The sequence below is a fragment of the Saimiri boliviensis genome, chromosome 2 (genome assembly GCF_048565385.1).
Source record: "Saimiri boliviensis isolate mSaiBol1 chromosome 2, mSaiBol1.pri, whole genome shotgun sequence".
Taxonomy (NCBI): Eukaryota; Metazoa; Chordata; class Mammalia; order Primates; family Cebidae; genus Saimiri; species Saimiri boliviensis.
Genome location: NC_133450.1, coordinates 147670702 through 147693602, shown reverse-complemented (window position 1 = coordinate 147693602; position 22901 = coordinate 147670702). Strand labels below are relative to the sequence as shown.

The 22901-nt window shown below is 38.9% G+C and overlaps 1 non-coding gene across 1 annotated transcript; it reads left to right on the top strand.

The window, feature by feature from the left end:
• Positions 1 to 347: 347 nt before the first annotated feature.
• Positions 348 to 454, top strand: LOC120360726 (U6 spliceosomal RNA). Its single transcript, XR_005577156.1, has one exon. It is a non-coding gene; the product is annotated as a U6 spliceosomal RNA (small nuclear RNA).
• Positions 455 to 22901: the final 22447 nt, after the last annotated feature.

Sequence of the window (22901 nt, the reverse complement as noted above, 5' to 3'; positions counted from 1 at the left end):
TTTTAGGTCAGTTAATCAGGCAATAAGCCTGTTCTGTTCTGGTAACAGTGTCCTCCACCTCTGAAGGAAAAGGTAAACCATAACTACATTATATCAATGTGCTGTTTCAGGGGAGTCAGCAGGTGATGTATAGGACAGAGCTCTGCGGGGTGGGTGGGAGTGGGTGGATGCAGGCAGGTCAGCTCAGCCACCGTGTAGGAGGGACGTCCTCATGTCCCCTCATCTGCTGCCAGGCTCTCATGACAGCTTTCTGTCTCTGCAAATGAATGACTGCAAACCTGAGAGGTATTTAAAACATCCAACAACGCTAAGGCTACATAGATAAATAAGTGAATAAGAAAATGAGAGTGCTCACTTTGGTGGCACACATACCAAAATTGGAATGACACAGAGAACATTAGCACAGTCCCTGCACAAGGATGACACGCAAGTTTGTGAAGTGTTAAAAAAAAAATCAGAAATGTGTTTCTTTTTTTTTTTTTTTTTTGAGACGGAGTTTCGCTCTTGTTATCCAGGATGCAGTGCAATGGCGCGATCTCGGCTCACTGCAACCTCCGCCTCCTGGGTTCAGGCAATTCTCCTGCCTCAGCCTCCTGAGTAGCTGGGATTACAGGCACGCGCCACCATGCTCAGCTAACTTTTGTATTTTTAGTAGAGACGGGGTTTCACCATGTTGACCAGGACTGTCTCGAGCTCTTGACCTCGTGATCCACCCGCCTCGGCCTCCCAAAGTGCTGGGATTATAGGCGTGAGCCACCGCGCCTGGCCAGAAATGTGTTTCTTATTCTCCAACTAAACTAAATTTATGTCATAAAACAAATGATACAAGTATATCTCGTGCATATCATTTACCAAATTCTAATAATTTCCAACTTATTTACTGATTTTAGAAAAAAAATCTTTTTGTGGTTTTCACTGACTAAATAATGCTCCTTTCTGAGCCGTGATTCAACACAAGAACCACATCGAGCTCTTCCAAGGACTTTTCTATTAGCAACGGTGTGCATGTAGATGGCAGCACCTCTTCCACAGCCGGACTTGGAGAACCCCTGTCCCAGCCTCACCAACAATACCAGCGCTAAGGTGCTGCCCACCACTTACTCTGTTATTCCAACCCAGACCTGGGCCCGCCACTGCTGCCTCCACCACCTCGTTGGTTAGCTGAGGGGCCGCCCTCCCTAGACCGCCAGTTCGGTGGTCTAGTTTTGGCAGTTTGGTGGTTAAAGGCAAGATAGAGTTGGTTAGATCCGATCTCTCTCACAGTCGTAATTCTCACTGTCACGATTTTTGTAAAGGTGGTTTACCTTGGACTGTTACCTCTTTCTCAATTGTTCTCCTACCTTCTACCCTCAATTCTACCTGCTAATATTTCATCCCTCCTTCAAGGCTTAGCTGACGTGCTGCTACCTCCTAGAAGGGATTCTCGATCCCTCCAACCAGGTTTTAATCTTTCTGTCACATTTATTTCTTCTCTTATGACCTTGACCCTACTAGACCTTATATTTTTACATCAGCATTTGCATAGTTTTAAAGATATTCTATATTTTCCTAAACTGATGAGCCCAGAGAGATATTTACTTTCCTTTTAATCCCCTGAAGATCTTAGTCTAGAGCCTTTCACATAACAGATATATATATACATACTCCTTTTTGGGTGGAATTTGGAACTATTCTTTTCCTTTTTTTTTTTTTTTTTTTTTTTTAGTGATTGTCTCTTATAGTCTTGTTTGATGGAATTATTTTTGTGTGATATGTAAAAGTGTTCCCAAGGGAAAGTTCTAGAACCAAAGTGAAAGCTACAGAAAGAAATGTTTCGGGTTTCCGCATTTCTCTAAGCCTTAGATTCTTCCTCTGCCAAAACATGGGTGATAATGGTACATGCCATGCAAGGTCGTTGTATGGGTTAAATGAGACCATATGTTACACAGTACAAAGTCCGCCATGCCGTAGTGATCAGGAAATATCAGTTGTTTTTGCTGTTATTATTACTTTGCTCTACTACAGCTGTGTAAGTATGCAAAATGCTGCCACACAGATTTCCTTTCTTTCACCGATATTTGGTAATTCTCTCATTCAACTTACATGCATTCTCTAACTACTGATACTGAAAATCCTATACTTGGAAAAAATTCCTGACAAGTGTCTTGTCTTCATGGAGCTCAGTCTAGAGTGGAGTCAGATATTTATTTAGCCATTATGCAAAGAGAATACATGGTTCTGCAGGACCCTAGTTTAGGGAGCCTTGACCTAGTGAGAGCGGTCAAGGAAGATGTTCCTGAAGTATTCAAGTGTGACTGGTCAACTTCCTGGAGAAAGTAGTGTAGGGGCTAGTTTGACCAGGGCTGGTATAGGGTAAGGCAAGTGAGGCACTTGCTGTAGGGACAAAATTCAAGGGAGCCTCAAAAGATTCAGCTATCAAGATAAACAATTTTTAATGCGATATTCAAAATAAAAATGCAAAAGTTCACAATGAACAAAACATCAAAATTTGGATAAAGACAGGTTCAGTAATAATGTTGTGTTGAATCATGTTGGAGTCTTAGGCAAAAGGAAAAAATCAAATACTCATCCTTAGTTTAAGCCCTGGATTTGAATGGGTAAGAATACCTTTAAAAGTCTGTATCCAGACATTCTGGAAAACTATGTACACTTACATGAAAACGTCTAATTCTATCCAGCAGAGGGCAGCGATGCCTAAATAAACAAAGGCTGTTGCTGTCGATTTCATCAATCATCATCACCAAATTTGGGGAGGGCTTAACTTAAAGCTTAAAAATTTTTGCAGTGGAAACAGGGTATGCTGTGGAAACCGTATGTAACTCTGGTGTTAGAGGACCAACAAACTCTTAGAAACTGACATACAACAAGCTTTCCTTTTAGTAGATGTATTTTTACAGATATGACTTGAAATGTAGCTAATTCCAGGACTTAAACCATGAAGCCATGTAATGAAGAGTGTTCTGTAATTTGTTTTCGGGAGGGGGGTTAATTTTTGGAGGTAGCAATCAATTAGTGGCTGATTTTCTTTTCATTCCTGTCTTCTTTCAATATTAGAATAAGAGGCTTAGAAAAGAAGCTGGATATCATGTAGAAAAAGAGATCCCCTCATTTGCAAGATAAGGAAGCTAATGCTGGGGCGGTTGGCCTATTTATTTGTAAATTCAATTGTTCATTCATTATCTCGTTTATTCAAGGATTTCACAAGCATTTATTTATTGTCTACCAGGTAACAAATACTGTGGTGACACAAATGGATGTAGAGACTCAGATAAATCACAGTGCTCACCTTTCATGAACAACCTACTTGAGAATAGGAAACAGTGGCAGAAATAGATATTGAGATACTTAGGTTCAGTTGGTATGCTGAGATATATGGCAAGCACTGTAGGAACTTGATTCAAGAGCAGCTAACACGTCTTCATCTGTTTACTGTTAAGGGTATTTTTGGAATCTAAGGTAATTTTGGAGGCTTAGTACTTTATTTGACTCTGATTTGGCACAAAAAATACCTCTAATTAAACTTCATGTATTTCTCAGGTTCTACTTCAATGGGGACACCCATCACATGCTTCTTGATGACTGCCTGAGAAACAGGATGGAAAGGCTAGTAGTCCCTAGAGAAATAATCTAGGCATGCAGTTTGTAAATTGTGCCTTGGGAAACTCTAGGGCAGTGTTTCTCCAGTGTGGTCTGTATCACCTGCATCAAATACTTTAAAGCACTTGTTAAAAATCAGAATTTCCTTCCTGGAGACCTACAGAATCAGACTCTGGAGAGATTGGGGGTAGGGAGGGCAGACCTGCATTTCCACAAGTGTTCCAGGTAGTTCTTATGCATACCAAGGAGCTCAAGGGGCTCTACTCCTTGCCTTTGCCAGCTCACATAGACCCTTCAGCCAGATCACCTCTTCTTCTAAAGCATAAGTTCCACAAGGTCTGGGGGTTTTGTCTATTGTGTTTACAGCTGTATCCCCAGTACTTTGAACAATGGTGCATAATAAATATTTGTTGACTGAATAAATTAATGCATTATATAAATTGAATTTTTACTTTCAAGCTTATTTTGACCAAGGTTTCTAATAAAAAATAATAATAATAAAAAATAAAAAGAAATAGTGCCTAGACCATGGTTTTGGATCATCCTCTTTCCTTAAAGAAGGGAAGCAAAGATAGCTGAAAGCCCTTAGGTTTCTGAGCCCCTGTTAGATAATTACATTGAGTGTGGAACCCAGTTAGCCACATTTTCAAGGCCAACTTCCTATTGCCTTCAAATAGCAATCTGTTAACCGTAAGTATCATTCCTGCGTTTACTCCAATAAAGACTGTACTTTAGAAATGTCAAGTGTCAATTACTGGTGAGTTTGATTTTCCATCCAGCGGTCCTGACTAGTAGACCAAAGCTCTTAAACCTGGAATGTCTGACACTCTTGATTCAATTTAAGGCACAGCAGTAATGTGACTTTCTGTGGGTTTTTATGTTGACAGTGATGGCGCTGGACCTAGGCACTTCCACTTGGATCTTATGCTTAGTAAGATGGCATTTTCGATTTTTATGAGGGAAAATCTCTTGCTTTTGTGACCCTTGTGTTCAATTCTACGACGAAAAGTTATTTATTTATGTGTGTATTTTTCGAGATGGAGTTTCACTTTTGTCACTCAGGCTGGAGTGCAATGCCTCGATCTCAGCTTGCTGCAACCTCTGCCTCTTGGGTTCCAGTGATTCTCTTGCCTCAGCCTTCAGAGTAGCTGGGACTACAGGCCTGTAACACTACACTTGGCTAATTTTGCATTTTTGGTAGAGACGGTTTTACCACATTGGTCAGGCTGGTCTTAAACTCCTGCCCTTAGGCGATCAGCCCACACAGCCTCTCAAAGTGCTGGGATTCCAGGTGTAAGCCACCATGCCTGGCCTGAATGTTACTTATTTATTCATTCATTTACCTGTTTTTTTATAAGTGTCAATTGAGCATTTCTGTCTAGAAATATCTTTAGTCAGCTTTGCAAATACAATTGGGTCATCGTTATGTATTGAAGGAAATAATCTACTTGTTATTTTATAATGGGACTGCCAGATTTGTGTGTTTTTTTGTGGATGCATTGCTGCAAGTGAAGTCCTTGGATAGAAAAGGGGGTAGTCCCTTATTCCCGCTTCTCTCTTCCCAGTACAAATAGAGATCAACTTAAAAAACCAAGAAATTACAGATATAAGCTCTGTTTGTATGAATTGGGGCCTGAAATCAAAAAGTGGATAATAGTAAGGGAGGGAAGCAATGTGGAGTAAGAACAACTAGCTTGGATATTATCTTTGTTTAGGTTCCCCAAAAGCAGGATGCTGAAACAAGAGTTTAGGCGTAGGCTGCTTCTTTGGAGGTGATCCCAGAAGGCATGCAAGGGAGTAGAGAAATGAGACATAGAAGGGATCCTGCCCTTAGAGATGGGGTGGACTGAGTCTCTGAATGTCACCCATGATGAGGAATTTTAGGTTATCCACCAAATTGCACCCCTCATTGCTTAAGGGTTGTCTGGGAGCATCCACTTCCTGGTACTTTCAGCCTGTGTCTCTCCTCCTTTGTGGGGTTAGAGGATGATCTCAAATAAACGATGCTGCAGGAAGTCTTGATAGTAAATGGGATCTGTGCAGGTGGTCTCTGGGTAGCTAGGGGGAAGCATGACTTTGAGATGACATATCTACAGGTGATGGTGAATCTTATGAGTCAACCATTATTGTGGGTGTTTCTGTGAGGGTATTTTTGGGTGAGATTAACATTTAAATCATCAGAGTTAAGTAAAGCAAATTGTCCTCCATTTTATAGGTGTGCTTCATCCAATTGGTTGAAAGCCTGAGTAGAACAAAAAGACTGACTTTCCCATGTGTAACAGACTTCTTCAGCCAACTGCCTTCAGACTTCATCTGTAGCATCAGCTCTTCCAGCCTGATGACCTTTGAGCTGAAACTTTGCTTTCCATGGGTCACTTGCTCTACTGGCCCACTGTGCGATTTTGGACTTACCAGCCTCCGCAATCATGTGAGTCAATTCCTAAAACAAATCTCTCTCTCTCTCTGTCTCTCATTGGTTCTGTGTCTCTGGAGAACCCTGTCTAATACAGTATGCCTGTGCTTGATTTCTTCTGGTTAGGAAAGAAAGCAGTAACTACTTTTGGACAAAGAAGGTAATGTGTGTTGGTTTTACATGTTTTATTTAACCTATGAAACAGACTGATATTCTGATATTCTGATAATTTTTCTAAAATTTGTAAAACATTTTACTTAAATCTTTTAAAAAAGGTAACCAAAAGTACAGATAACTGTAGTACAGATAACTATAAACTCTTAACACCAAGTACCACCATTGACAGAGGCATTTTCATTTCAGAAGCATTTCATTTTGCATAAGAGGGGTATACAGTGGTACACATCTGCGGTTTGGTGGTGGTGGTTGTTCTTTTAAGACTCCTGAATATGTAGGCTATAATTTTTTACAGTGTGTTTAGCTTATAATACATTCTGTCCGTGAAACACATTACTGCTGAAGGTGTGCTTGGCCTTTACCTGCTTATTGCTACCCAGAGTATACTTAATTAGAATGAATTTATTCTTTCCTGGAAAGTACTAGATGCCTACTCTTGTCTCTGATTTTTTTGGTTCCTAAGTCCCTGAAAACAACTCTTAAGAATAACTCTGGATGCAGGTTGGCAAAATAAATATATTTTGTTTGCACAGTCTGAAATTCTCTACTGCATATACTGTAGTGTTTTGCTACTTGTCAATATTCATTTGGAGTCTTTTGAACATCTGAAAAGCTAAGCCTGATAAGAAGCATTAAACAGTCTCTTATTTTCTACATTAAAAAAGTAATTTTCAGAGCAGCAATTTGTATGAAGCAAATAATCAGATTATTTCCTTTATCTCTAAGTGTTTCCCAGATGGAACAGCATATAGAAGAGTATATTACACAGCTTGAGTTGGATGTACATCAAAATCATTAGCTTATATTGAAAGCTCCACTGGGAAGATTAGAACTAAAGTCAATGTGAAATTAACTCTTTGAAGATGAATTCCAATGAAGTAATGCAAAGTAAGTGGGAAAATCATCTTTTGAAAAAAAATTATTGTCTATATTTAATGTTCTTAGATTTCTGTTAGACAATCTAAAGCAGAGAATTAGTGAATAAATCATTAATTTGGAGATGATATTGAGAAGTGAATGTATATTCTCAACTGTCCCTGTTTTACTCATGGCATTCTGCCTATTAATAGAATAAAAACTATTGCTGCCTGTATAAATATTGTGGGATGTAAGTAACAGAAACTTGGCCTTTAGCATAGCCAAGCGAGGCTGGAGAGAGGGATAAATAGAACCAGGGACTTGAACACTTTCAAGATTCTTGGTCTGGGTATCAGCTTCATGCGTCTCTGACTTTTCTCTGAGTATCTTCATGATAACCAGACTAGACTGGCTTTCTCCGAATGGCAGAAGATTACCAGCGATAATTCCTGACTTCTACATCTTCAATTATACTCACTGGGGCAAGTTTGACTTAATGTACATAGACTCATGTACTTATTAAACACATACTTCTCTCCAGTTTGGCATGGGAGTCCTTAGCCCTGGCAAGAAAGTGGGGCTCCATCACTGAGTACCTGCCGCATTCCAAGGAGACTTTCCCTAGGGCTTTCCATACATCATCTCTAAACATGGAATTCTTTCCAAGCAAGCCTTACTCATTTCCGGATCAAGCATAAAGAGGTTAAATCACCAAAGGCATGCTGCTAATAAATGATGAACCTTGGATTTCAACTTTCTAAAAATTTATTTTACTTTAAGTTCTGGGATACATGTGCAGGATGTGCAGGTTTGTTACATAGGTATACAAGCACCATGGTGGTTTGGTGCACCTATCAACCAATCATCTAGGTTTTAGGCCGCGCATGCATTAGGTATTTATCCTAATGCTCTCCCTCCCCTTTCTCCCCACCCCTCCAACAGGCCCCAGTGTGTGATGTTCCCCTCCCTGTGTTCATGTGTTCTCATTGTTCAACTGCCACTTATGAGTGAGAACATGCGGTGTTCGGATTTCTGTTCCTGTTTCTGTTAGTTTGCTGAGAATGACGGCTTCCAGCTTCATCCATGTCCCTGCAAAGGACATGAACTCATTCTTTTTTATGGCTGTGTAGTACTCCATGGTGTATATGTGCCACATTCTCTTTATGTAATCTATCATTGATGGGCATTTGGGTTGGTTCCAAGTCTTTGCTGTTGTAAATAGTGCTGCAGTAATCATATATGTGCATGTGTCTTTATAGTAGAATGATTTATAATACTTTGAGTATATACCTAGTAATGGGATTACTGGGTCAAATGGTATTTCTGGTTCTAGATCCTTGAGGAATCACCACACTGTCTTCCATAATGGTTGAACTCCCATTACACTCCTACCAACAGTGTAAAAGCATGCCTGTTTCTCTACAGCTTTGCCAGTGTCTGTTGTTTACTGACTTTTTAATGATCGTCATTCTAACTGGCATGAGATGGTATCTCATGTTGTTTTGATTTTCATTTCTCTAATGACCAGTGATGAGCATTTTTTTTCATATATTTCTTGGCCTCATGAATGTCTTTTTTTGACAAGTGTCTGTTCATATTTTTTTCCCACTTTTTGATGGGGTTGTTCTTTACTGTAAATTTGTTTAAGTTCCTTATAGAACCTGGATGTTAGACCTTTGTCAGATGGGTAGATGGCCAAAATTTTCTCCCATTCTGTAGGTTGCCTGTTCACTCTGATGATAGTTTCTTTTGCTGTGCAGAAGCTCTTTAGTTTAATTAGATCCCATTTGTCAATTTTGGCCTTTGTTGCCATTGCTTTTGGTGTTTTAGTCATGAAGTCTTTGCCTATGCCTATGTCCTGAATGGTATTGCCTAGGTTTTCTTCAGGATTTTTATGGCTGGGTTTTACATTTAAACCTTTAATTCATCTTTAATTCATTTTTATGGCTTGGGCTTTACATGTAAACCTTTAATTCACAGGCAGCAATAGTTTTGTGTAAGGTGTAAGGAAGGGGTCCAGTATCTTTTTTCTGCATCTGGCTAGCCAGTTTTACCAACACCATTTATTAAATAGGGAATCCTTTCCCGATTGCTTGTTTTTGTCAGTTTTGCTGAAGATCAGATGGCTGTAAATGTGTGGTGTTATTTCTGAGGGGTCTGCTCTGGAATTTCAACTTCAACTTCATCTGTGTTCGCTCCTCTGTACCATGCTGCTTCACTAAAAAGTTTTGTTTTGTTGTGTGACAACATGACATTTAAAACACAGTTTGGTCAGTAGTATGCCCTTTTGCCTGTTAGGTACCCCCAGCTTTTATCACATTTATTCTAATCCCAAGCGGCGGGAAAACAATTTTAGATAAATTTTTTTCCCCCCAACTTCTGCAAGTGGTAAAATGCACAAGTGTTGAGCTTGGATGAGTGGTACTTATAATAATTAATTAGTCACAACTAGCCTCAGAAGCCAGTGGTATTATGATGTTGTGCTTTTTATGTGAGAGTCTCAGGCACCGTAGTTCACTGTGGCTGACAATGTTGAATTTCACCTGAGCTCTGAAAACAATAACAGTTGTCTGTTCTGGGAAACAGCTTGTCATCAGCCACCCTTCCCATGTGACTTAGATAAGACTTATTGTCCACTCTTGACTCTCATGACAAATAAGATGCATAGATTACTCCCTTGTTTACCTGTGACAAGGCCATATACACACCATCCAATTTCACATGCTTTGTCTTAGGAATAATTAGCTGAATTTTTTGTCCTCCTGTAACTAGCTAGACACAGAGATAAACATTTTCTTTTAAGCTGATTGACTGAGATGTCTCTTGATTGCAAAATCAATCTCAACTGTAAACCAACCCACCTATAACTTGTCTATACCTACCTACAAAGGTGTAAGACAAAGCCACCCTGCTGGGACACTCTGATCCTCGAATCTGGGGTGCTCCCCATTGCTGTAGCCTGAATAAACTCAATTTCCGTACTTGTTCAGTTTTTGTCTTTAATGAGCCATATCAGGTCTCGTGGATAGAAATCCATTTCTTCTGGTCCAAGTGTGTCTGTGTGTTTGTGCATACATGTAAACTCATGTGTGTACATCAATATCCTAAAAGAAACATTGGAACTTACATTGAATATGAGTAGCAAACTTCAAATATTATAACAGAAAACTCCCATGCTCAGTGTATATTGGTGCTACCATCATAGATTCAGAAGCACACCAAATGCTGCTTTAAGAAGTCTCACCAGTGATTACTGCCATTTAAGATTCATGCTGAGGACCAGGACAGTTTTCCATCCAGGTTTATTTAGATTTTCTTTCATTCTAGGAGGCTGCATGTAATAAACATATTTTTTGTGTTGCTCCCTTCACTTGTTATACTTAGAATCTGTATATAACCAAAGCATCGTGAGGCCAAATCTCTATCAAGTGCAAATTCTAAGAAGCAGTAATCTGACAAAGTGTAATTGAATGCAAGCAAATTATAAATGGAGGCTCTCAAAGGACATCAAGAAGAAGCTTCTTAAAACCTATTCTTTTTCCTCCATCCATCTCTTGACACCCCAAAACTTTTCAGTTGACTGTTTTCTCCCTCCACCTGCACATGCTAACGGATACCATGTGAAATAGTAGTGTTTGCCGTCTCCCATCCTCTGAAGACATTTCTGTATTTGCTCACTTAGTTTCTAGGCTTTTGGATTGTAAAATTAAGGTGAGAAGGAAATGAAAAAACCAGAATAGGACTAAGGTTTACTCTTGGAAGAAAAAAAGAATAGTGATTAAAGGGAAATGAGTGAGCGTGTGTGTGTACACAAAATAAAATCATCAACTTCTTAACTCAGTTTTCTTAACACAGCATTTTGCATACAGTAAATTCTTAGGAACTATTTGAAACACATTAATGATTTTCAACTGTTTTTTTTTTAAGCCCATAGAACCACGTTTTTTAAAACAGAAATATTAGGTGAAATCTTAAACAAAATTGAGGTTTGGACAAGGAGACTGAATATCTGTGTTCTCTGCTTCTCCCCTGGAGAAGACAGTTTGAAAAAGAGTTAGAAATTCCAGCTCAATAAAAGTATATGCTATTAATTTTTAAAATTAAGAAACAAATCATCATTGATTTTTTCTTTTTATAAAGGCAATATGTTTATTTAGAGAAAATTAAAAATATAAATAACTACTGAATATCTCATAATTTCAGTACCCCAAGATAAACTTTATTAACAATACAGTTAATAGTCTCCTGCCCAGTCACTGATTTTTCATATCTGTATTTGTGTTTCCACATATCAGTGTTTTAATATGATGATACCATGATTTTTTGTTTATTGCTCATAAAGAATCATATAACATCATTAAAGCCTCAAAAGTGATGTTATGTACTGTCAAAACCACATTAAACTGTGGTCTCCAGGTTACTGAAAAATTGACTTTCCTGTGAGATTTTTTTTTCTTAGAGTATGCTGTTATCTGCCACATCAAAGGCAATGATCTTTCTCCTCATTTCTTATGCCTGAGTAAATTTTCTGAATCCATTGGATTCGGTTCATAAATACCTAAGCAAATGAACAGTCCAAATGGTCTAATTAAACTGTGCTGCCTTCCGCTTCCCCTGTCAGAAAGGGCAGAACCAGACTTCAAGTCCAGGAGTGCTGTAGCAGCTGGAAAAAAATGCCATTATAGGACCTTGAGAGGTCGCCACAATTTTAAAAGCCGCTGTCACTCTGAATGAATTAGAGGACTATTTATTTATTTATCTTAACCTATGGATTCTGTTTCATCAATTTATTAAGGAAGCCTAGGACACTAATAAAACTGGACTGAAACGGGGGTTTGAGATTAAGAAATTGACTTACTCTCGTTATGCATGACTCCCATTTGCCTAGATAACTGAGAATTACACTCTTTTCCCAAGGAAAGAACAGTTCTGGTTTGGGAGAGATAAGAGTGTAAATGAAAGAAGGGACACGGGATTTCTAAGCAACACTCTGCCCCCACTTCTACCTCAAGCAGTTAGGGAAAAAAGAGGCCACTGTCTTTCATAGCAAGGCCAAGTTTCAATCGCTCTCTTGACTTTAAAAAGTGCAAAGCATGTTCTGCTTTAGGTTTTAAACTCTTGACCTGTGATCATTATCAGGTAAGAACCATATCAGTTACCATAACTGAAATTGCATTGCTTTTAATATTATCTAGAAAATCATGCACATTAATAGTGGAGCCATCTCTGTGAAAGAACAATTACTCCTAAAAATTTATTATACTATGAAAGTAGATGATTTTTATTTCATTTTTTTGTGCAAAAGAAATCACAGCATTGAAGTACCTTTTAAAAATTGTTTTTTGGAAGAAATACATTAAGTTTTTTCAACAAGATGTTTTAGTGCAGGAGTAATTTCACATTATAGAAATGCAAATGTTTTTTTCCTTTGGAATTAATGTGCTTATTTCTTGACTGATGATCAGCCTTTTTATCTGGCAGGGGTGTGATAAGCCCAGTTTGACTACTTATATGTTTTGTTTTACAAAGCTTTATAGTTCCTGTGCTATTTCATTTTGCCTATAGGCTATAACAGCTTAAAATAATTATTTTAATATCTGGAATGATAACAGCAGTCTAAAAAGAAATACAGCATTGTTTGCATTACATATTCACTTAGAAGGTAATGGCTGTAATAAGATTAAACTCATATATGAATTAATCACTTTGCCAGCTTCATCTTTGCAGTGAATTCTATCTTTTGAACAATGGATAGAGAAACACTGTAAATTTGTAGGTTGTACTTGCTTTTATCTCTTTGGTGGTAATATATTTGTGGAACAGACAGCAACTATCTTTATGGAGAACCGCCATGCTAAGGTAATATTTTTAGGGTTTTGGTTACAAAGTGGATTTCTGATGGTTCCATAGTTTCCAAGGTCAACTGCTGTTGTGTGTTTCTTTTCCCATTTAAAAATGGGCGAACCAAAATCTCATAAATCACCGCTAAAGAACTTACTCGTGTAACCAAATACCACCTGTACCCTAATATCTTATGGAAAAAAAAATTTCATGATAAAAAGATTACTTTCTTAAGACGCAAATATAATGCCTTTCTTTCTAGTGCTTTTTCTATATAGATTTTTTTTCTTTTTAGCATCCTTTCCCCTCACCATATTTATTTTCTCTGAAAACTATCACGAAGTGACTATATTTCAGAGCCTTTTCTCAGTAATATTTTGTTTCATAATAATAATCATTAACATGACTACAAATCATCACAGTTGATCTGATTTTGTGTTTGAGTATAACTTATTATCAAATAAGTTGAAAACAAATACCTTTATTTATTTATTTTTATTTTTTTGAGACAGAGTTTTACTCTGTTACCCAGGCTGGAGTACAGTGGTTTGATCTTGGCGCACTGCAACCTTGATCTACTGGGCTCAATCAGTTCTCCCACCTCGGCTCCCAAGTAGCTGGGACCACAGGTGTGTGCAACCATGCCTGGCAATTTTTATTTTTATTTTATTTTTTAACAAAGTGCTGTCACCTTGTAATGGTGACATACCTTGTAACAGGCTATTTGTAGAGACATGTTGCCCAGGCTGGTGTCAAACCCCTGGACTCAAGGGATTCTCTCCATTTCGCCTCTCAAAGTGCTGGGATTACAGATGTGAGCCAGCACACCTGGCCTGAAAATAAATATCTTAATGGTTAAGATGAAAAAAAATTGGAGTGAAATCCACAGAAAATAAAATTAGCTAATTTAAAGTGAGCAAGTCATTGGCATTTAATCCATTCACGATGTTGTGCAACCTCCACTTCTACTTAGTTCCAAAATATTTTCTTCATTCCCAAAGGAAAACATCTACCTATTAAGCAGTTACTTTTCATTTTTTCCTCCCCACTGCCTCTGGCGACCACCAATCTGCATTGTCTCTATGAATTTACTTATTCTGGATATTTCATATAAACGGAATCCTACAGTATTTGTCCTTTTGTGTCTGACTTCTTTTGCTTACATGATTTTTCTGAGGTTCATTCATGTTGTAGATTGTAGCAGTACCTTATTCCTTTTAATGGTTGAATAATATTCCATTGTCTGTATATACCATAACTTGTCTCCCGGTTCATCCACTGATACATGTTTGGATTGCTTCCAGCTTTTGGCTATTGTGAATAATGTGACTATGAACTTGCCTGTACATGCACTTGTTTGAGTAGCTCTTTTCAGTTCTGGGTATATACATATGAGTGGAATTGCTGGGTTATATAGTAATTCTATGTTTAACTTTCTGATAAACAGAATTTTTCATTTCAAATTTTGGGCAAATATTTATATCAGTAGTTCTAGCTTAAGAGAAAAGCAAGCTTACAAACCAAAAATGAGATTGTTCCAAACTGAGAGCAGAGCTATATCGTCTTGATTTTCTTTTTTTAAAGAAGGAGTGTTCAACTACAAACTGTGAAATGAATGAGATGTATAGTGAAATGTAAACAATAGTACTTTCTTAGACCTGGGTAAGCAGGACGTGACTGGACCCTAAGCTTTGGGGTATCTTCATAAAAAATTCTAAGACCCTCTTGGGTCCAGGCACCTGTAATCTCAGCACTTTGGGAGGCTGAGGCAGGTGGATCAATTGAGGTCAGGAGTTCGAGACCAGCCTGGCCAACACGGTGAAACCCTATCTCTACTAAAAATGCCAAAAATTATCCAAGTGTGGTGGTACATGTCTGTAGTCCTAGCTACATAGGAGGCTGAGGCAGGAGAATTGCTTGAACCTGGGAGGTGGAGGTTTCAGTGAATCAAGATTGCACTGCAGCCTGGGTGACAGAGTGAGACTCAGTGTCCAAAAGGAAAAAAAAGAAATGGCCCCAATGACTTTCAGAACTGTGCCTGTGGGGTTGTCCTGAGGCCCTGTAGCTGGGCTGAATCCATGAGGGAGGATTGCTTCACTGCAATATGTTTTGTGGAATCACATGATATCAGACCACCAGAATAATGCTGACACACTACCTTTGGGTGACTTTCATCACATCAGACCCAGGATGAGTTCTGAGATCTGGGCTTCGATGGTCCACCTTGGGCTTGAGCTATATGCGTGGGTTTGTGTCTTCTCTTGCCTTCATCATGTGTCTTGGCCATGGTGCCTCTTCTAGTCTACAGCACAATGTGGCAGGGATCAAGGTGGGGAGAGGTGTCATTTACCTTCAGTACCTCCCTCCATTAGCACTCAGAATAGTCACTTCACCCTTCTTCAGTTTGCACACCTGTTGGCAGTCTTCCAGTTGTAATGTGCCTATGTCTTCCATAGGCTTTGGAGACCTTTGTTCTGTGACACCGGTGGGCCCTTCTGATCCAGGTCCTCTCAGCCTCCAGTCAGTGTGTTGATACGATACTCTCAGAGGTTGGCCATAAGCTGTCCTGGACAAGGGATTAACATTCCCTTCATGCATGGGACTGCTCCTTTTACAGCTGCCCCAGACCCCCAACTATCCTCCTTTTAGGTGGTAATGTGTGGAACACAGGTGTATGGTTCCCATGAAAAGTTCACATTCTAAGAATGCAGAGATTAGAGGGAAGACGTGGTTGGAAGACGTGCTGTTCTATGTTTATTTTATTGAGTTTGGAGTGATAAATTTAACATGGTTGGAAAATAAATTTTTGTCCATATTTTCCTTTTTTACTGTGGGTAAATTGAACATTTATGGCCTTGACCAATGAAGTGCAGTAACAACTTTTAAGATAATCCTTTAGAAGCCAGCTTCATAGGCAGTGTGATGGCTGATGCAGCATCACGAGTAATGATATAACCAGCTCTAAATAAATGACATTAGGGGACTGCAAAGGCAAACACATCTATGTTATTTCAATACAAAGAGATTCTGAGTAGCTAGCCTGTTGAGAAAAAGTATATGGCTATTTTTTAATGGTGAAAAATATGGCATTGATGGGGCTGAACAGGAAGACCTGGTGCCTCGGCACTCTGAAGAGCCTCCACATGTACTGATTGGGCAGTAAGTCAACCAAAATACCTTTCTTGACCCATTATTTTTAATTGGTAATTATTGTAACTTGCATGGACCCACTGAATTTTGCAATGCACTTTAAAATAAAATATTGTCCAGGGCCCTGCACATTCTAGGGATAGCTCTGGTGGGCCATGCTGTGAATTTATATAGCTAATGACTGTTTCCTATGACTGAACACTACAGTTGAGCACATGTTGGAGAGGGTAGCCCTCTCTAAACAAAGATTGATCTTTATGTCAGGTTGTAAAAAGAATACTGTGTACATTATAAGGAATATCAACAGAGTCTAGGTCATGAAGAATCCTCTGTCATGTTTGTAACTTGGACATTGTTTCATAGTGAAAGTCAGTTTAGAAACTGTTACTAAGTAGAGAATCACTGTGAAAGAGCCAAGACTAGACAAAATGATATTATTCATGAAGCCATTACAACAGTTCTAGAAGATATAATGAGGGTAGTGATATAAGAACAGACATAATAGATGATCTCTACAATGCTATTTACAGTATTTTTAATTGAAAGATATTTAAATTATTCATTAACATAGGACTGATTAAAAATTATGGCACATCAATTTGATGAAATATGATTCAATTACTATAAATGATGTGAATCTATATTTGATATGGAAAGTTATTCACATTATTTTTTAACTGAAAAAAGATGATAAAACAGTTTACAAAGTATGAACTAATCTTGGGGGGACTAACTCTGCCTCATATCTGTTTTTGTATATTTACACAAGAAACCTTTCTGAAGGTATATATCCCAAAATACCCACACTGCTTATTCCAAGTGGTTGAATTAAAGGTGTTCTTAAAAAATTACTCCACCCATATTAACCCCTCACGACCTGTAACATCAGTGTAAAACAGATTGCTACATATATCTATCTCATCAGCTTAGGATATAAAGAGGCCACAGTATATTTACTATTCAAATAAATATGACATAGTGCCTCCATCCATTGCAATGTATGAACTGTTCATTTTTCTCCAGAAGGTTTCTTCTCTTGATGTTTTCTGGAACTCCAGATTTACCTACTAAGTCCAAAGTGACCAGTTAAAGTGTTTATTCAGGCTGCTGAAAATCCCAGTTTCTTTACTGCTACTTCTGGTTCTGCTGGGGCACAGTGTGACTTTCAAGATCAAGTAATCCAGGTTACAGTGCAAGACTACGTTCTTGGCAGGGGCTATCACAGTGGTTGAGGTCCTATCTGCCACAACCCTGCCCCTGCAGTCATTCCTCACGATGCTAGATGAAGAGCTGTTCTGGCATCACCTTTCTGTGACCAGGATCATCCCTATTCTAATTTGCTACAAACACAAACATAGTGATCTTGCTCAACTGCCTCAAATTACAGCTCAGTGTAGACTTTCTGTTCCAGTCTGAACAATCACAATAGTCCACACACAGTTTTCACAGTGTTGATCATTCAGCCTTAAACAACCCTATGCGATTGTGCGTGTGTCTGAGTGGGGAGGGGGAGAACCTTGTGTATAATAATAATTCTTCCTCTGGGAATTCAGTTTGTGTCCTCTCCTCAAGGGTACAGTTTAGTTATACAAACCTTTAGTTTACATGACTAAACTCAACAGTGAACATCTCAGGCAGTACTGTTTGCATTTGGATATGAAGTGGGCTTCCATTTTTCTCTGAAAGCAATGATTGGATAATTGCTTTACAGTGACATGACTAAATGATATAACCTTGTAGCTTTGCAAATAGGACAGTTCCAAAGGCCTTCAAAAATGTTCAGAAGCTCCCCAAATAGTGTTTTGTTTTGTTTTTTTTTTGAGACGGAGTTTCGCTCTTGTTACCCAGGCTGGAGTGCAATGGCGTGATCTCGGCTCACCGCAACCTCTGCCTCCTGGGTTCAGGCAATTCTCCTGCCTCAGCCTCCTGAGTAGCTGGGATTACAGGCACGCACCACCATGCCCAGCTAATTTTTTGTATTTTTAGTAGAGACGGGGTTTCACCATGTTGACCAGGATGGTCTCGATCTCTCGACCTCGTGATCCACCCGCCTCGGCCTCCCAAAGTGCTGGGATTACAGGCTTGAGCCACCGCGCCCGGCAGGTTTTTTTTAAGAATAATAAAAACATTAAAAAGTACTTTGTTGATCATCAGAATGGCTGATGTTTACTGCAGTAGTAAAGAAGCAATTTCATGACTTCCCTCATTTAAGAGGAATCATTGATTTTCTTTCAAGCAAAGGGAAATCAGTAGTACTCACAATTAAAGGAAAATGCGTTTAAGTTTTTCAAGTACTGTGAGTCTGGATTTTATTCATATTATTATATTTGTTATGAAGGACCCATGCTGAAGTCCTGGAATTAGCTGTCTTTACACACTTAATTTGCATTTTTTATGGAAAGAATGCATATATAATGCCAACAATCTTTTAAGATCCCCAAATACCTCTATTTAATTTTAGACCTCTATTTTATTTCCATTCCCACTGGTTCCCCTGACCATTGCTGGTCCACTTTCCAGAGACATCTACCAACAATTGTTTAAGCTATGTTTTCTGTATTTATCCCCATATTTTCAAATAATGTATTTTTAGTCTTCAGTTTTAGACATGTTTGACTTCCTGTAGCAAATGAGAGTTTTATATCTTTTCAACTTTTAAAGATCCAAATCTAGATTCAAGTGAACCAAATGATTATGGTTTCTTTCTTCTTCTGGAGATTATAATTCTCATTCTTTCTTCCTTCTTTTCCTATTCTCTCTCTTCTTCAGTTTACTTATATGTTTTTGAACCCATTGATAATTTTCCTCACCTCCGTTACCATTGTAAAATGCCTCTTAATTCAATTTCATACAAACTTATCAGATAAAATTTGTTTCATCTTGCTGTGTAGATACTTTTTCTCACCTTCATTGTCCTGCTCTGGACTGGTTTCCTCCCTGGTATAATTCACAGCTATTATCTTTGCATTTCATTTCACTGTCTTCCTGAAAATTCTCTTTGCTTTTCTTTACTCAGTTGCTTTTCTTTTTCTTGGTGATTCTCTTATTTTACTGGAGCATATCCTTCTGTAGTTTCCTTAGAAAAGGTCTAAGGACTGTTTTGAAACTTTGTACACCTGATGCCTTTTTTTTTTCTTCTACCTTCATACTTAGTTGATAGCTTGCCTGGGCACAAAATTTTAAATAAAACTAATTTTCTCTTCAAAATTACTTCGTGGTTTGCTAGCTTCCAAAGCTGCTGCTGAGATATGGAATGTAATGCAGATTCCTGAAATTTTGAAAACGTTTTTCTTTTTCTGTGGAAATTTAGAATTTTCCCTCTTATTCCTGGTATTCTGAAATTTCAGAACATGTACCTTGATCTTTTCCATTTATTGGTCTGGGCATTTGGTGGACTACTACCATTTCACTGAAATTTTTATTGGTTGTTACATTTTTAATTAGTAAACATTGTTTCGTTTCTCTAACAGATCCTTTATGACATAGCATCTTTTTTTTTTTTTTTTTTTTTTTGAGATGGAGTCTTGCTCTGTTGCTAGGCTGGAGTGCAGTGGCACGATCTCAGTTCACTGCAACCTCTGCCACTTGGGTTCAAGCAATTCTCCTGTCTCTGCCTCCCTGGTAGCTGGGACTACAGGCATACATCACCACACCTGGCTAATTTTTGCATTTTTGGTAGAGATGGAGTTTCACCATGTTGGCCAGGATGGTATTGATCTTTTGACCTCGTGATCCACTCGCCTCAGCCTCTCAAGGTGCTGGGATTACAGGCATGAGCCACCATGCCCGGCCCATGATGTAGCATCTTATTCTTTTTCATGAATCCAATATCTTTTATTTTCCCTCTTATGATAATGTAGTTATTTTTAAAGATTTTTCCCATTTTCTGGGGTGGTTCAATTTTTACCAGGAAAATAGCATCCAGTCTACTGCTTTCAGGGTAAAGACTGGGCTGAAACTGCTTTCAGGGTAAAGACTGAAACTGCTCAGGGAAAGAGGATCTGAGGGTCTCTGTCAGCATATAAACTTTAAAATTAGCTCCTGGTTTTAGTTCAGCATATCATTTATGCCTAGCATCCTCACTTCTATAGTCTCTTCTTTATTTTCCCCCAGAATATGCTGTCCATCACCTTCAGGTACTGGAGGCATTTTCACTTGTTAGTGTTTGGGAATTATCTGAGGTCTAATTGTTTCTTACACCACTTCTAGATAATTTCTCTTTTTTACCTAGCCTGCTTCCTCCCCTGTGCCTGCTGCCTCACCAGGCACAGACACAATTGTTAAGAATTGTTTGCCTTAAGTTGGCTTTTTCTTGGCTGGATGGGTGTTCCCATTCCATCATTTTTCTATCTTAATATGTTGTGGTTCTGGGTTTTGTGTCTTCTGTATTTATAAAAATGGAGATTGTACTTCTGTTCTTATTCACATTGTTTTGGGGGTTAATTTTAGAGCATAAAATGGAAATGTATACCATTCTTAATTGATCTGAAGTATTCACCTCTCAAGTCATTATTCCTTATAATAAAAGCATGATGAGAAACTCTATTAAATGTATTTGCAAGTGATTTGTCTTTCCTGGGGATGTTTGCTGGTGCTTCTTTTCAATTATGAGATGTGTATTTTCAGTTGACAATGAGAGATATGAGATGCCAAAAACCAGTCTGGCTAAAGTAGCTATGGTTATATGAGCATAGAAAATTTATTCCTGAGAAAGTTCTTAATATAGTAACACAACCTGAACAATTATACCAGTAACTAAAAATTACAATGAATTAATCAGTTAAAATGTCTATTGAGTGCTAGGCTCTAAGACTTCAGAAAATAATGACTGAATTGTACACTGTTAAAACAAATTCTTATCCGGTCAAAGCCATTTCTACCCTCTTCACAAAATTGGGGGAGTATTCATTTCTGCTGTTCTGCCAGTTCTAAGGGCAGTTTTCTCTGTCTGTGCTATTTTCTCCTCTGCAAGTCTGCTCATTGCAACTACATCTCATTGGTCTTGATACAGGTTATCATATTCAAGTGATAGGAATTACAGTTAACTAATTCAGAAATCCCGGAAATACTGTACTGAAATTTTTTTTCTGGAAATCAACTTGATTTCAGCTTGAAGCTCCCAACCTCAGGGCATACTCTTGCTCAGACTTACCTCCCTGCAAGGTAACTGCACCTGAAAGCAATAATGGAAGCATAGCCTTAAAATGACCCTTACAACAGGTGCACCTGAATTTGTGTTCTAAACTAGGGAATCTGGGAGTGGCCAACGTGGAGATTACTCCTTGTCTATGAGAAACAGCTGAGCCACCAGCTGACTCATGGAATGAGAGCCAGACAGGGGATTGAGGCCCCGAGTTTTGGGTTAAATGAAGGTTGCCAGGTGGAGGTTGTTAGAGGCAGGGCGGTAAGTAAAAATCATATGTAAACTGCAGGCAGTTCACAACTGGTGGTGGCTTTCCTGCTCAGCTCACCGCTGCTGCCGTGAGGTTATCCAGACCACCACCACTGAACTGGCTGTAGGGTAGTTATCTTGCCCAGCCTGCCAGCATGAGATCGTGTGTGAGGTGGTTCTCCTGCCTGGCCTGCCACCACCGAACTCTCTCTGCCGGTAAGCCCCCAGTGTTTTGCTTGTTGGCTCTGGGTCTCTTTAGCTTCTTGAACGTGGTGCCGTACTCATTGGAGTCAATAGCATGATTCTGAACCCCTTGAAACTACTTGCAAACAGCATACAGTTTATAGGGCATTTTCACTTAACACCCTCCAACAACCTCTATGTGGCAACCCTCATTTAGCCCCCATCTCAGGGTCTCAGTCTCCTCTATGGCCCGTGGGTTGGCTGTTGGCTCAGATATTTCCTACAGCCAGGAAATGAAACTCTGGGTTGGCTACTCCTGAATTTCCTATCTTGGGACACACATTCAGATGCATTTGCTGTACAGGGTCATTCTACTGGCGTGCTTAAGCTACTGCTATCGGATGTGGTTGCCATACAGCCGGGGAGCTGTCTATGTCATCTGCTCTCTAGATTTACAGACCTGTTTGTTCTCAACTTGATTTTTCAAATTCTTTCTCCCCAGTTATGGTCTTGGGTGTTTTGAAAAAAAAAAAAAAAAAAAAAAGCTGGGAAAGGAATTGTATGCAGGCAGCTTTTGCGTTCTGGCTTGTTATAAGGAACGTGGCTGAGCTGCAGCCAGGCAGGCATAGGGCAGCAGGCATAGGCCAAGGTAAACAACCTGGAGGCTTTGCATTCACAGGTGTACCGTCCCGTGTCTTACATAATAGCCATGTAGACATAACCTAGAGAAGCTCACCACCTGGCTCTCAGCCACTATTGTTTGTATAATGTATAAAAGTACCACTGATACTGTGAGGGAGCTGCTGAATAAAGTCGTATCTCAGCTACCTGCTGTCTCTCAAGTGTTTTTCCAGATCCCTGCCCCACGTCCACCCACTCCCCTCGGCTGGGGCTGAAACCTAATCCTGAGCATAACACCTGCCTCACATCATCTCTCAAGGATGGATGCACTGACTTCTACATTTTTTTTTTTTTTAAATAGGAGATTTCTACCTTCTTGAATGGTGAGGAGGAAAATATATTTTTAAAAAAAGTCTCAAAAATATTCTTGCCAAATTGTGAGCAAATATACTAGTGTATTTGAAAGACTATGAATTTAGAGAAGAAAAAATCTTAGAGATCACCAAGTCCATGTGTCTCATCTTCTATGTGAAGGATCTCAGAGTTGAAAGGTCAATGCTCTGATGAAGGGCACGTGGACTATTTTTTTCTGTGCATTTTGACTCTAAACAAATACTGAGTTAATCTCACATAGGTTTTTGAACTAAACTCCAAGGATGACTCGAAATT